An 11,708-nucleotide genomic window follows, 5' to 3' on the forward strand; every position below is an offset into this window, starting at 1 on the left:
GGGACAGTGTCCTAGTGATGCTGGCCTGCTGTGTGGCCTTGTGAAAACCTTCTCTTCCCAATTTCCCAGATGAGTGTTCCTGGCCCTTTCTGGTGTGAATTGCTGTTCTCAGAAGCCATCTCCTGTAACGTGCCCCCTTGGACCGTGTCCTGCCTGCTACACTACACCCATCCCAGAGCCCGCTGCTCACCAGAGCCCACCTCGCTGGCCCTGCTCAGCCAGGGCCTTCCTTGCAGAGCGGGCTGTCCCCAGGCCTCTGCTGCAGCCGATCAAGCCAGGCCCTGAGAAATCACTTCTCAGAACGGCAGTGCCGGCTGTCAACATGTGGAGAAAAGAAACACCACACACTGCAGTTTGGATGACTGCTGTTCAATGAAGGCCTTGGTGTTCCCCTTGAACACCGAGGAGAAAAACTGCTCTACCTGGGAGCATGAAGTGTGAATAGTCTGTAAATTTATCATTGAAAACAAATTTCGTCTAGGTGGTAGGTTGACATGTACTTAGGTGATTCTACAAAAAAAGGCTGAAGATCATCTCCACCTGCCTGTGTGTAACTTTTCCTTCACCTATTCCTGCACCTCCATCTGTTCTTTTGAAATGTCAAAGCCACTGCAGTCAAGGGTGGGAGAGAAGCATTTTACTAAAAATTCAAACAGCAACAAAAAGCTCAGTTCCCTAGTCCGCAAGACAAGAACCCCATCCATCTCTCGTCTTGGTTAGCGTATTCCTTTGCACAGTGGTGCAGACACAGCCCAGCATCTTAATAATGGGTCTCGTTAAATTGCATTTTACGTTTTGCTTGAGAAAAAAATTAATGTGAATGTTCACATTATGCTCAAGCAATTATAATGTGTCAACATCAGAAAGCCTGAACTGATGAGTTCAAAAGACTGAAAATTGGGTAATTTAAGCGGTTCTACTTGAGAGGACATAAGAGATGAAGCAAAATGGAATTAGTGAACAATCTTAGTCTGTCTGGAATTTTTTCAGACACTTCAGGAAAAAAAAAAAAAGCTGTGAGAAACAGATGTTGGGTGACTAACGTCCTCTTCCCCCCAGGCGTGGCGTGGGAATGATTCCTTTCGGAGCCTAACTGGCACTTTTGCTCTGAGGATGAGTGACAGTGTACTGAGTGCAAGAAATTTAACACTCCAAGCAAGAGGCACTGTGTCTGTTGTTGGGCCTCAAGAAAAGATTGGTGTTCAGATTGTTCTAAGTTAACCCATTCTCTCTCCACGTCTATCACTGCTGTACAGGAAGAGAAGGAGCATGAAGGAATTGATGACCTGATTGCCGAAGAACCAGCTCAGCTCCAGTTGTTAGAACTTAAAGATGTATAGACGGGAAGGAAACCCCAAACTCTCTCATCCCTGCAACGTGGTGGAATTCTTGGATTTGGCACACAGGTCTAAAAGCCAAGAGATCATAGCAAGCAAGAGGAGTTGGTTATGAAGGTTTTGATGGTCTAACTGAATCAGTGAATTAAAGAGTTATTAGCAGGGTCAGATCATGTATCAAAGCATCAGTATTGAGTATCTCCACCCAGTGCGAACCATTGTATCTGTCACTGATTCATATAAACATTTTTGTTCCAGGATATTTTTGCTTCAAACTCACATGGAAATTGAGAATGAGTTCTTTAGAACTAGATGATTAATGTGGGGGCTCCATTAACATGAAGAGATACGTTAATCATTTTATTCTCCCTTCAAAGATGAGGATCTGGGAGAAAGCAACTACCAGTACAAACAAAAATACATTCATTCATTTATTTACCAAACTACTTGAAGATCAATAATTTCTTTAGTTAATTTTAGTCCCTACTCTTATTTTCTGTTGGGGATTTTTATATTGTTAATTAAATTGCAGTTGACATTCAATATTGTGTTGGTTTAGATGTGCAGCATAGTGGTTGGACATTTGTATGGCTTGTGGGGTGCCCACCCCCCTTTGGTCTAGTGCCCACCTGACACCATGCAGGATGGGGAAGACAGAGAGAGAATGATCTGAAGCAGCAAGTGGAGAATAACCTATAGATAGATCTTCCTTCTGCACAGCCTTCTGCCATCCTTCTGCCCAACTCTTTATCACTGTAGAGCAGGCGTCCTCAAACTACGGCCCGCGGGCCACATGCGGCCCGCCAAGGACATTTATCCGGCCCGCCGGGTGCCGCTGCCTGTCCTGCTTAGCAGCCGACTCGTCCCGGGCCCACAGTGCGCATAGGAATTTGTTCATAGTTTTTTTTTTTAATTATAGTCCGGCCCTCCAACAGTCTGAGGGACAGTAAACTGGCCCCCTGTTTAAAAAGTTTGAGGACCCCTGCTAGAGTCATTCATTGACAGTGTGGGTGGACAGAGAGAACTGGTAAACTAATTCTTTCTGGATTTTGTTATGCTCTCCATTTTAATTGGGGCAAATTATTGTATTGAAGGAAAACCTCAGTCAAAACAAGGGACAATGGAAGTTTCCAGAGGTAACCTGGACAGTCTGGATCCAAATTTGGTGCCTTGTTTCTAAAGCATAAATATGGTTTGGCATTTAGTTTTTAATGGAATTTGGTCTTTGCAGGCAAAAGGTAATTGAGGTCAACAAATTGTTCCTAATTCTTTCCACTTCATTCAATTGTGTGGGGCCCCACAATCTACAGGACCCAGCAGGGAGATGTGCTTACAACCAGAAGGGTTTGTTCATCACCCCGGAAGTGGCTTCAAGTTTTTCTTCCTTTTAGTGAAGTTCAAAATGTCAAAGAAGAACTCAGCTTGAAATGAACAAGCCCCAAGAGTTTTCACTTTCATATCAGAATAACTATTTTATTCTGTTATCTAGGCAATTGATACAGAAACCTCACTTTGCTGCTCTGGTACAAGAGTTTCTATTTTTTGAAGACTTGTAGCTCTACTTGCTTTTTTCATGTTGTCTGAGGGACCAGGTAAAAGGAGACTATATTGTTATCCTGACCTGGAAAGGCCTAAATAAAAGTTTGTTAAAGTTTATTATATCTATAACACATTTCTAATAAGTTTATAACATCCTGTTAAAAGTTAGAAGTTGTAGCCTGGCCAGCGTGGCTCACTGGTTGAGTGTCAACCTAGGAACCAGGAGGTCACGGTTCGATTCCTGGTCAGCGCACATGCCCGAGTTGCAGATTGATCCCCAGGGTGGGGCGTGCAGGAAGCGGACAGTCAACGATTCTCATCATTGCTGTTTCTAGATCTCTCGATCTCTCGATCTCTCGATCTCTCTCTCTCTCTCTCTCTCTCTCTCTCTCTTCCCCCCCCCCCCTTTCTCTCTGAAATCAATAAAAATGTGTTTGTTTAAGTTGTGGTTAAAAAAAGTTCTATGTTCAAATATTGTTAGGAAATACTAACAATTTTTTTATTAAACAAAAATAGATGGGTTTTGTTAATATAGAAGTTCTCATGCCCTTTATAGTCTAGTGTGAACAATGAATTTACACAAGGGGCTCATGGATTCAAATTGCCACACTTTCTTGACCACAGAACCCTTGTGCCACATACATCTTGTAGATTAAAGTTTCATGGAATAAATTTTCAAATCCCTGCCCTAACAGCAGATCTCCAATCCCCTGTTTCTCTAGTAATAATCACTCAGCCTGGCAAGAAGAGTGGTGAGACATTAGGTTTTTAGGAATAACTATGGGCTGATGGAAGCTTCTCTAATTGTAGAGTTAGGAGGAATAAGTTTATTTTTTGTTTTACCACTTACTGGCTAAGTGATACTGAACAAATCAATATCTCTGATTATCAATTTCCTCATTGCTAGGAGAGACTAATTATTCTTACCTCACTAGGTCATTGAGAAGTTTTTGAAAACAGCCTTGCAATTTTTGCAAAACATTAAATATATACCTACCATATGATGTAGCCATTCCCCTCCTAGGTATTTATTCAAAAGAAAGGAAAGCATATATCATACAGGAATTTTCATTGCAGCTTTATTTGTATTAACCAAAAAATGGAAACAATTTAAAGTCCCATTAACAGGCATTGGATAAATTCTGATGAATTCATAAAATGGAATACTGTTCAGCATCGAAAAAGACTAAACTATTCATAGACACAACATGGATAAATCTCAAAAACTTATGCCCAGTGAAAAAAGTCAGACAAAAAGAGCATACATACCCCCTTGGATGGTGTGGCTTAGTTGGTTGGAGCATCATCCTCTATACCAAAAGGTTGTGGGTTCAATCACCAATCAGGGCTCATACCAAAGGCAATCGATATTCCTCTCTCTCTCTCTCTTTCTCCCAACCCTCTCTCTAAAATCAATAAGCATATCATCTGGTGGAGATTTTAAAAAAGCATATATGCCATATGAATCCATTTATATAAAATTCTAGAAAATGTAAATTAATCTATAGTCCAGTAGTTCTCAACCTTTCTAATGCCGCGACTCTTTAATACAGTTCCTCATGCTGTGGTGACCCCCAACCATAAAATTATTTTCGTTGCTACTTCATAACTGTAATTTTGCTACTGTTATGAATCGTAATGTAAATATCTGTGTTTTGAGAACCGCTGCTATAGAGCCTAAGACTATCGGAAAACACAGATATTTACATTACAATTCATAACAGTAGCAAAATTACAGTTATGAAGTAGCAACGAAAATAATTTTATGGTTGGGGGTCACCACAACATGAGGAACTGTATTAAAGGGTCGCGGCATTAGAAAGGTTGAGAACCACTGCATAGTGACAGAGAAAGGATCAGTGTTTGCCTAGGGACAAAGGGGAAGAGAGTGGCAGGGTTGACAGGAGGGAGGATTTGTAGGAAGGGATGTGTAAACTCTTGGGAATGATAGCTGCATTCACCACATTGTGCTGCATATAAAATTTGAGGTTGACAGCTTTTGCTTTAGTACTTTAAACATGTCACTCCACTGTCTTCTTGATTGCCTTTTTCCATTGAGAAAATGGCTGTCATCTTGACCTTTCTCTTCAGTACAGAACATACCTGTTTTTGTCCCCTCTGGCAGCTTTAACCTTTTTTTCCTTTATTACTGGTTTTGAGCAATTTAACTATGATGTGACTTGGTGTCATTTTTTTTTCTTGGGATTATTAGTAAGTTTCATGGAGCTTTTTCTTGTGCTTAAGATTTATGGTTTTTATCAAATTTGAAAAAATTCTTAGCCATGATTTCTTCAAATATTTTATTTCCCAACCCTCTCTCCTCTCACCTTCAAGGACTTCACTTACACCTATATAGCCACAGGGAATGATCCCACAGCTTGCTGGTCGTTTGTTTAAAAACTTTTCCTTTGTTTTATTTTGGGTAGTTTCTATTGTTATCACTTCAAGTTCAGTAACCTTTTCATCTGCAAATGTATCATCTGCGTTTAATATCATCCAGTGTATTTTTATTTTAGCTCAAACATTGTAGTTTTTATGTGTAGAAGTCTGATTTGAGTCTTTTTAATTATCTTCTCTGCCTCTACTTAACTCTTCCTACATGGAGAATACAGTTATAAAACCGTTGTGATGTGCTCATGATAGTTCTGATGTCTATGTCAGTGCGTCGGCTGTGATTGATCGACTTTTCTCCTCATCATGAGTCATATTCTCCTGCTTCTTTATATGCCTGCTTGATGGATCCAGACGTCTTGAATTTTTGCTTTGTTGAATGGATACTTTTATATTTTCATAAATGTCCTTGAGCTGTATTCTGAGACACAGTTAAGTTATTTGGAAACATTTTTATCTTCATTTTTGTTGTTGTTGTTGTTTTGTGATTTGTTAGGCAGGACAAGAGCCGTATTTAGTCTAGGGGTAATTACTCTCTACTGCTGAGTCAATGTCCTTCCCAGTGCCCCCTCCTCAACTCAGGGAATCTATCTACTAAGCTTCCCTTGGCTTCACCCTCCCCGCCCTGTGGCCGGGAATTCTCTCCAAGTCATCTCAAACAAAGCTTTTCCATTTCCTGTTTCTTAGAAGACACTATCCTTTGTTGTCTGATGTACAGTGTCTCCCTCCATCAGCCTTTCATGTAATTGTTCTAGCAATCATTGATGTTGAGCTCCTAGAGCCTTTACCTTATTAGGGGTCATAGGATAATGATATTTAAATCCTCTCATTTCTGCATTTGTTAGATGGAATTATTTTTAAAAGGTATTTCACACACTGTCTGGTTGTTACCTGATGGCCCAATTCATAAAGAAAAGGAAGAACAAATGCTCTCTTCCAATAGTTTTCAGCTTTCAGAATAATTAGTTGTTTCACTAGCATCTTCTAAAGATACATAGTGGGATTCTTTTAAAAATTATTGTTAGGTTACCGTTATAAGGTTATGAAATGTAATATATTTGATGTGTTTTTAATATATTTAATTTTTTTAATGTTCAAGCTGTTCCATCTTTGGCCAAAGGGTGCCCCTTCAAATCGATTTCTGTGTCCTCTGATACTACTTTAGTAGCTTTTGATAGTTCCCTTGATTTCTGACAAAACACAATACTTCTTCATTCAGGATATATTCCTAGGTTCATCTTGTATGTTTCCTGACCCAGACATGGAGTGAATGCTTTGTCTAGGTGGCCCTCATTCTTTTTTAGTGGGCAATGGTACTTAGAGACCACAAACTGGGTGTTCAGGCTGCTTGTTTTTCCTGGGTGTCACTGCTTCTATTAGTAAGTGCTTTTAGTGGAGATCTTGGAAATGAGTGTTACCAGAAGGACAAAAACAAATCATGAATTCATACTGATATTATAACTTAAATTTAAGATTATAGAATTTTACTTAACTTTTTGGTTTTATATTTGTATGTTTTTCTCTTATGTTGAAAAAAGTCAGGGATTCTAATAAAATTATTTGCTTTATCATGTATACATTTAATATACATTGTATTTATATATATATTGATGTGTATATGTACATCATATATACACATATGTGTGTAAGTAGTCTATTATAATAATAATCTATGACACCCACTGACCACCAGGGGCAGACGCTCAACAGAGGAGTTGCCGAGCGACAGCAACTTTGCAGAGTGCCCTCTCGCACTCCAGGACCCCTCAGGGGAAGTCGGAATGCCGGTTTTGGCCCGATCCCCCAGGCCAAGCTGAGGGACCCCACTGGTGCACGAATCCATGCACCAGGCCTCTAGTAAGTGATAAGACTACTTAATGTAGATTAAGAATTCTTTTCATTATTTCTTCATTCAGGATATATTCCAGCAAAAATTAACTATGAAAATACTGTGATTTAAAGTTATCAGAAATAATTTTTCTTTGTATTGTTATGCCAGCTAAATAACATACATTTAAGAAATTTGTTCATTTCAGTTTATTTTTTAAAAATTACATTTACTTTCAAATTATGTGAAATATTAACCTGGTCCCAAGGCAGTAGTGTGCTAGTAAATATTTAACAAGCAGATCCCTAGTAATAAAAGCCCTAATTTTGCCAATTTCTATGGTGTAAATATTACCACCATGATGGATTTCAAGCTACCAATGCTACATTACCAAATGTAGAATTTGGGGGCTGCATAGTAGCACTGCATGGTATAATATTTCTATCATATCGATATAATGATTTCAGTAGCACAAATAATAGTTAAATATGACAAAATAGTTAGAAATTGATGATTTTTAGGATTTATTGTCTTTTTAAAAAATATATTTTATTGATATTTTACAGAGAGGAAGGGAGAGGGATAGAGAGCTAGAAACATTGATGAGAGAGAAACATTGATCAGCTGCCTCCTGCACACCTCCCACTGGGGATGTGCCTGCAACCAAGGTACATGCCCTTGACCGGAATCGAACCTGGGACCCTTCAGTCCGCAGGCCGACACTCTATCCACTGAGCCAAACCGGTTTTGGCGATTTATTGTGTTTTAAAATATAGTTTATTTAATATTAAGTTTGTATAATTTAATTTTTAATAATGACTTTAATAACTGGCTCAACATTCTTGAAAATTTGACATTTGGCTCATATGAGCTGGTGTGACCGGGCTCCAGGACACATTCGGTTTCGAAATCAGAACCGCATCGCAAAGTACTCGGCAGGGGATTGCCCTCATGCCTACTCTCTCCTTTGCTGTATGCATAACCATTTTTATCAGATTTTGTCTCATCCTTTCCTGCTTATTTCTGAAAATATAAGCACATACTGTTATGTATTTCCTTACACAAAGGTAGCACACAATAAACACTGTTTGGCTCCATGTTTAGCTTAGAATTTTGATTCCAGTTAAATTGCAAATCCTTAAGGGAGGCAAAAAGGTGATATTTAAACTATTACCAACATCACACTTCAGTAGACATTACTTTTCTTGAGAGCTAAGACGTGTCTGAATGGAACCAGAGAGTTTCACTAAGAACAGGGATAAAACCAGTAATCTGAGTGCTTCATAGACAAATGTCACAGTTTTATAGGGATCAGAGCAGTGAGAACCAGGCCCTGGCACATGCTGAGGTAGTGAGGTGGCAGGGGCGAGTGCTCAGTGCTAGCTGAGCTTCCACCATAGAAATCCAGCTACTTTCATGGGTCATCCTACCTCCCTCAATAAAGAGGGGGTGATTTTTATTTTAATGTTTTAGTTGGATTTTTTCAGCTAGTTAAATGTAATAGGGCGATGTGTATCTTGTGAATGTCATTCCTATAATATTTACACAACTTCATGGCCTGTAATATGAGTCCTGGTAAAGCATCTGAAAATCCAAATACCATTTTTGGTAATTGTCACACTTTTGATTGTGTTTGCAGGGAGCTCCAATTCCTAGGATTTTTATTTCTTTAAAATATAATCACAGTTACTTTTCCTGAAGATGTTTTTATAGGAGAAGGTGCCAGAGAAGGAGGAGGAAGACACAGGGAGAAAGGGAGCAGAAGACCAGAAGCAAAGGCAAAGATCAGAGTGATTGGGGACACTGGTAATGTCTTTTATTTACCAAACTTGTAGCTGAATAGTCTTGGCAGGTGACAAGGACCCACTTTGTTCACATAGCCAGGAATCGTGCCTGGTCTTAAAAAATATTTTGGTGCTTTTTTATTTATTATATTCTTGAGGGTAATAGTAATATTGTATTTCTGACAGCCAACAGTCACCTCTCTGGAATCTCCTTTGTCTATCAGGGAGCAATGTCTCTTTATGTTTGGGAAGCCTGCCCCCTTGTGGATTAATAAAATATTACAGTCCACGTTTTCAAAGCACTCCAAAATTGGATCTAATTTGTGAAGATGTCTAAACTGCTATTCAGAATGTTGGAGAAAAACAAATAAGTACATTTTTTTATGTAATTTCCCTAAGATTCCTGGATTATTTGTACAAAAATTTTGGTGGAGTTTATGGATTTTCAAATCACAATCTTCCCCTGACCTCAAAATAAATGATATAAGGATCCAAAACTATAACAATAATGGTTATAAAATACTAGAGGCCCGATGCACGAAGATTTGTGCAAAAATGGGCCTTCCTTCCCCTGGCTGCTGGCACCACCTTCACTCCAGCCTGGAGCCGCATTTCTGCCTTTGCTCCAGCCCGGAGCCGCCTTTCCGCCTTCCCACGCTGCTCAGAATCCCTGAGTGGCTGGGGCATCCCACCCCACCCCCGGCCACTCGGCTCCTGAATATGCAAATTAACCCGCCAGCTTTGTTGGGTTAATTTGCATACTCACTCCTAATTGGCTGGTAGGTGTTGCAAAGGTACGGTCAATTTGCATATTTCTCTTTTATTAGTGTAGATTATGTTCAGTGCTTTCTAAATGCCTGAATATGTTGGAAGCGACCTCAGCTGACAAAGTCCTGAGAGGGCAGGTTTCACAAAATGGCCTGCCTGTTCCCAAGGTTAGTCATGCATCCTGCCCCCCTTAGGCTTAGAGACCTTTAAGCACAATAGTTTATTAATCACACATTCTGCCCCCCTAGAGCTTAGTTAACCCTAGAGCACAGTTGATTTATAAGCGTAATTGTCCTTAAGCAAGAAGCATAGCTAGATTATCTCATGGAAAGGAACTTAGGTGGTGTCAGAGGTGTATATACAGGTATAGCCGTTGGCATCTTAGCCAAGATAAGGAACTTTGTGTAAAGGTCAGTAGGAAACCTAAAACAAAGGGGTATAATTATGTTTACCACAACCCACCAGCTTTGTTGGGTTAATTTGCATACTCACTCCTAATTGGCTGGTAGGTGTTGCAAAGGTACGGTCAATTTGCATATTTCTCTTTTATTAGTGTAGATTATGTTCGGTGCTTTCTAAATGCCTGAATATAATAAAGACATGCCGCTTGCCACACTCATCAACATGCTAAGAGGCAGGTTCTACGCAGTATTAAGCACGTCCCAATTTACAGAAAGACACCCCCCAACCCACCTGCCACAGGTGGGATCCCCTGCAGCTCTTCTTGACCTACTGCACTCCATCAACTGGCAATAGTTGATTGCACCAGAGATAGCAGACCAAGATGGGTTACCCAGGTTCTTTCTCCTGGAAATTTGGAATTGGACTTCATAGAGAGCCCTCACTCTAAGCTGGTTACTTGAATGGAGTCATATAAACTCAACAGCTCCTTGTGAAGAAGCACTGTCTGTCATGTGCATGGAGAAACAGAACAATGTGACCAGGAGGAAGAGAAAATAATAAAGAGGTTGCACAAAGTGAAGCAAAGGACAATGTTCTGTTCTTGGTCCCAGTCTCTCATGAGGCCTCCAACTGGTCAGTGACTGGGCTTGTTGAAATAAGTCTTTTTCTCTATTAAAAAAAAAAGTATATAACCAAGTCATGTGAGCAATAATGTGTAAAAGTGAAACAAATCTAGTGTTATCATGAAATAAAATCTGAAGTTAATGTGGCACATTGAATGATGTGCATAATTTTTATTGTACTCCATGGCAATTAGGCTCAAATAGGGAGCAATTAATGAAAATGACTGTAATTATTGCCATGTCAACAAAACCAAACCAAGCGATTCCAAAGTCAGCTGCAGGGAAGGAAGTTTAGAGACAGCAGGAATGTGATCTGCAGTTCCTCTGAGGGACCCCGGATTGGAAAACCAGAAGGTCAGGTCCTTCCCTTGCCCCTACTTCTCTAGCAACAATAGTTCAAGTGGCCCATGAGGTCCCAGTGGACAAGTGTGAGAGCCCCTAGGAACTGCTGGCTCATCTTCCTGCCCTGCTCCTTCCCTCAGTGCCTCTCCAGGAGGAGAAAGCTGTCATTGACAGTCTATGGAAAGGGCTGCATCTGCGTGTGTGTCTCTCCTTTCCTCAACATTATATCGGTGAGCAGAATTTGAAGCTGGTCTCTGTGAATGGTAGATGTAGAGGCGAGGAGCCTGCACCATGGGAAGCAAGTTGGTCCTCTTTCAGAGACCAGCTTGCTTCCCATGGTGCAGGTTCCTCACCTCTACATCTACCATTCACACAAGGCATCATCAATGCCATCCAGTCTAGCCCACCTGGGGTCTGGTCTGACAATGGGGGTGGAATCCTCACAGCAATGAGAAGTGTGAAATTGTCTCACTTTGCCCTCCATGCAGATATCTATCTTCCCTGGGCAGCTGGGGTAGGAGCATGTATGACACATGGTTGAGGTGGGGTTGGATTTTGGCTGTTGAGAATGCTGGGTCCCAACCAAATCTCACCCTCTCAATCTCTTCTCCTTCTGTGAAGTAAGACAACCAAGAACATTCAGGACAGTTACCCAAGGCCAGAATCCTAGAGTCCTGGGACCAGTTTGGCTTAA

Source organism: Plecotus auritus (assembly GCF_963455305.1).
Source record: "Plecotus auritus genome assembly, chromosome: 5".
Lineage (NCBI taxonomy): Eukaryota > Metazoa > Chordata > Mammalia > Chiroptera > Vespertilionidae > Plecotus > Plecotus auritus.